Source organism: Pygocentrus nattereri, chromosome 9 (genome assembly GCF_015220715.1).
Source record: "Pygocentrus nattereri isolate fPygNat1 chromosome 9, fPygNat1.pri, whole genome shotgun sequence".
Taxonomy (NCBI): domain Eukaryota; kingdom Metazoa; phylum Chordata; class Actinopteri; order Characiformes; family Serrasalmidae; genus Pygocentrus; species Pygocentrus nattereri.
The window spans coordinates 9,975,810-9,981,087 of NC_051219.1; positions in this window are offsets into that span (position 1 = coordinate 9,975,810).

The following is a 5,278-nucleotide window of genomic DNA, read 5'->3' on the forward strand; positions in this document are numbered from 1 at the left end:
TTTTCACACAGGGCCATGATGGTTTGGATTTTTTTCTCCTTTAATAATAAACACCTTCATTTACAAATTGCATTTTGTGTTTACTTGTGTTGTCCTTGACTATTGTTTAAATTGGTTTGATGTTCCGAAACACTTAAGTGTGACAAACATGCAAAAACAGGAAATGAGGAAGAGGGCAAACACTTTTTCACACCACTGTACATCCTCACTATTATCTGCTCTCTAATGCATCCTCACTATTACCTCCTCTCTAATGCATCCTCACTATTACCTCCTCTCTAATGCATCCTCACTATTACCTCCTCTCTAATGCATCCTCACTATTACATCCTCACTATTACCTCCTCTCTAATGCATCCTCACTATTACCTCCTCTCTAATGCATCCTCACTATTACATCCTCACTATTACCTCCTCTCTAATGCATCCTCACTATTACATCCTCACTATTACCTCCTCTTTAATGCATCCTCACTATTACATCCTCACTATTACCTCCTCTCTAATGCATCCTCACTATTACATCCTCACTATTACCTCCTCTCTAATGCATCCTCACTATTACCTCCTCTCTAATGCATCCTCACTATTACCTCCTCTCTAATGCATCCTCACTATTATCTGCTCTCTAATGCATCCTCACTATTACCTCCTCTCTAATGCATCCTCACTATTACATCCTCACTATTACCTCCTCTCTAATGCATCCTCACTATTACATCCTCACTATTACCTCCTCTCTAATGCATCCTCACTATTACCTCCTCTCTAATGCATCCTCACTATTACCTCCTCACTATTACCTCCTCTCTAATGCATCCTCACTATTACATCCTCACTATTACCTCCTCTCTAATGCATCCTCACTATTACCTCCTATCTATTACATCCTCACTATTACCTCCTCTCTGTTACATCTAAGCCTGAAGTTTTGTCTTGTGAAATGTCCTCTATTTAAATTACATGTTTTTTTTCTGAAAAGTACTGAAATGAAAGATATGAAACCAGATGCAGGTACCAAATTAGCTTCATAAAGTGTGGCCCAAACCCAAAATGGCAAAACACTAAGCTTAACAACAAACCATTGTAGAGAACCTTTTATAAAATGAAGAGTCAGTATTTTTACACTCATCATTGTAAAACTGACACGAAGTATGTTCTATAGGGATTAAATCTGACCAAGTCAACACAATAAGATTTTGGGCCTTTTTTCCAAAATGCATTGTTTTATAACTAAATCTTGCTTTTCTTGAGTGAAATTCAGAGAGTCAAAGTAAATAAGGCCATTATAAACAAATATCTCTATATGATTATATATGAACCACTACCAAATTTGGTCAAACTGTGGTCCCACTGTAAAAAAAAAAGTCATTACTTTTTTATTATTATATTATGAGAAAATGGATTAACAAACAGTAGCAAGCTAAATAGATGCAAACCCCTTTTTTATAATGTTTTTAAAGAAGCTGAAAGATTTGGATTTATCTTGAGTCAAATCTACAAAAGCTTTGTTTGTGTAGTGAATATGCCATCCTGTACCCTGAGCTCTGAGCGTGACAGGGAGTGTAATATGAGCACAGATGAATCCGTTTATGAGCTGCAGAGAAATGAAACTGAGACTTAAGGTCTCAGAAGAAACGAAAGTAGGATCTTGGCGCCCACCACGTGCACAGACAACTTCAACTTCACACGACTTCCTGCCACATATCATTGTTGAGTGCTCATGGCACATACCAGCAAATGTGCTTCACTGGGCTGCAGACTGTGTGACCAATTGGTGATGGATTCTCTGCTGCTCTGTTATACTGTAATCTGTGATCAGTCACTCATTATAGAACTGACTCTCTGTGTGTTTTCCTTTCTTTGCCAAGTTGAACAGCTGCCCATCCTGTGAGTCTGATGCTGCAGCCTCTTCTGCCTTGATCAGGTGCCCACCTTCTGGACCGGCTTGACCATCATTGAGCTTCTTGCTGTACCACTCTGTGCAATCCTCACCCTCTCATGCTGCTTCTGCTGCTGCATAATCATAGACTAATCTAATAAATCACTGCCCCACCTGCTTTTCCCACTTTGTACTATAATACTTTACACTAACGGTATATACTATAATACTTTATACTAATGTTCCATCCATACATCCTCAACCACTTATCTGAGTCCGGGTCGCAGGGGCAGCAGCCTAAGCAAAGAGTCCTAGGCCTCCCTCTCCCCGCCACCTCCTCCAGCTCTTCGGGAGGGATACTGAGGCAAGAGATATAATCCCTCCAACGTGTCCTGGGTCTTCCCCGGGGTCTCCTCCCCGTCAGACATGTCTGGAACACCTCCCTAGGGAAGCATCCAGAGGCCATCCTTACCGAACCATCTCAACTGGCTTCACTCAACGTGGGGGAGCAGTGGCTCTACTCCGAGCCATTCCCGAATTGCCGAGCTTCTTGCTCTATGTTTAAGAGAGATCCCAGCGACTCATTTCAGCCACTTGTATCCGCGATCTCGTTCTCTACCCAAAGCTTGTGACCATAGGTGAGAGTCGGAACGTAGACTGACCAGTAAATTGACAGCTTCGCCTTCTGGCTCAGCTCTTTCTTCACCATGACGGACCCATATAGGGTCCGCAATACTACAGACGCCACACCAAACCACCTGTTAACCTCTCGCTCCATCCTTCCTTCACTCATGAACAAAATCCCGAGATATTTAAACTCCTCCACATGGGGCAAGAATTCACTCCCGACCTGGACAGACCATTCCACCCTTTTCCGACTGAAGACCATGGTCTCAGATTTAGAGGTGCTGATTTTCATCCCAGTCGCTTCGCACTTGGCTGCAAACTGGTCCAGAGAGACCTGGAGGTCCTGGGCTGATGACGCCAGCAGGACCACATCATCCGCAAAAAGCAGACGTGAAATCCTGAGGCCACCATACTGGACACCCTCCACCGCTTGGCTGTTCCAAGAAATTGACGGTTTGCCAGAACCTTCTCGGTGCCTGTCGACAGTCTTTCTCCATATCCTCACCAAACTCCTCCCACACCTGAGTTTTTGCCTCAACAACCGCTGAAGCCACGACCCGCTTGGCCCATATACTAATGGTTTATACTATAATACTTCATAGTAACGGTATATACTATAATACTTTATACAACGGTTCTTGTTCGTAAGAACTGAGTAACTAAGCTTCCTTGTTCAGATAAGTTCCAGAAGGCTTTTTTCACGTCTTTAAATCAGGAATTTCTTAACAACACCTTCCCATCTTCAATCTAATAACTACATATATTGTCATGATGGTAATTAAAGAGTCATTCATATTAGTTTCTGAATAATAATCATTAGCCTAAATGAAAACTCAATGACATGCCTGAAGTTAGTGTTTAAACAGTTTTTCCCTTTCTTTCTTAAAAACATCCCCTTGCTGTCTTGTTTTGATAATACACAGAAAGACGGGTGCAAAGCAGTCAAGTCAATAATCATCAACAAACAGACAGACTAAGGCAGATAAATAGAAATAAGAAATGGTGAGGCACATGAGGAAATAGCTGTTTCACTAGGAACTGCATGAAATAAATATATAAGAAACCCAGAGCTAAACATTCACACGGAGACAAACTGACGTGATGTGAAGGCAAATATTTGCTTCGCTTACAATGCTAAATAAAGCCGGCCCTGCCATATTTGCTTCTTTCTCATTATGATCCTGCAGATAACTCAAAGTAAGTATATGTACGAAGCCAAAAGCTCCAGGATGTGTGTGTGTGTGTGTGTGCGAATGAGGGCCATCCAGCAACAGAAAGTGAGCTGAAACCACAGTGGCTATTAACGTGTGAAGCAGAGCACACACAGCATGGGCCCAGAAGTGACATACGTGCTGTCTCAACGGCTTCCTACCCAAGGTTAAACTTGACCCCACTGAACGTTTGTTTGTGTCTTTCTGTGCCAATGAAATGAATTGTAACCTTTTAAGGGACAGGCGTGCCCTAACTTATCATATATATAACCCAGGTTTCTCTGCCTGCGGCCAGAGCACTTCTGACCTGGCATGTGAATGCTTGCACCTGTTTGCTCTCAGTAAATGTTACTCAAAGGCTCCACGTGTCTGAGTATTTGATTAACTGATTTTACCACGACACGTGACAAGACATGGGTGATGGGAATAATGAGGGGACGGAGTAAAAATATACTGATATGATCCACTGCAGAGGGATGCAACAGTGGGATAACAGAAAACAGGTTTATGTTTGGCTCATGCTATGTGGAAAGTTGTCATCAGCTTAGAGGTTTAGTTTAATACAGGGTCAGATAAACTGTCACGCATTCGGCTCCCTCTACGGAGCACACAGACTTCATCTCCCAGAATACTCTAGGAGATCAGGTGACTGCACTTCCGCACTCGGACTCCCATCTGGGAGAGAACTCCATTAACCAGGATTCAGTGGAATCTCACGTGACTTCAAACTCTCCACAGTGCTCCTATCAGAGCTCTCAATCTCCTGACCATCAAGTATTTTCACCTGTGTATGTGTGTCATGTGACAGGTAGCTTAGAGTATATTAGCCCGGGGTTTAGTTAGAATCTTTGCAAGGTATTGTTTCTCTGAGACTACTGAGCGTTTTCTACCTGTTTGATTGTAATTCCGTGTTTTGACCTTTTTGCTTCGTTTACTCCGACTTCGGCCTTTGTCTTATCCCTTGGTACTTCTGCTTGTTGGTTTGATCTGCATTTTTTGACTCTGGCCTGACTTTTGACTAAGGTTGTTTTTGGAGAATCCACAGGGTCAAATTTGGTTTGTGGTTAATGGCTGCCATCCAAAATGAGCAAACATTTAAAAAAATAAAATATAACCTCAATAGCCCAGAGTGTCACTTCCGACCCCTGCATAGTGACACCTATGTAGTGAATATTGATCTCAGCTGAGTTACAGTGTCAGTGACAAGATTTCTTCAAGATTTCTATTAGCTAGTTCAAAAAACAATGGGTCAAAAATGACCCTCTGAGTGTATTGGTCCTTTGTAGATAGAAAATTGTCTTGTATTTGGCTAAAGCCTTGAAATAAATGCATTTTTTATATGTTTTAGTAAGTTACCTTGGTAGTACAGGGGCAGAAACTAAGAAAGTAAATACCTCTTTATTTTTAGGGAGTATGGCCGCTCCCTTTACAAGACAGGGAAAGCAAAAGTTCACTGTAAAACAAGTACTGGAGCCACTTGAAGCTGATGTTAGTGACTTTGGCCCTGAATTTGATAGCGATTCTGATGAGTTGTTTCAACCGCATGAGATTGTGGTGA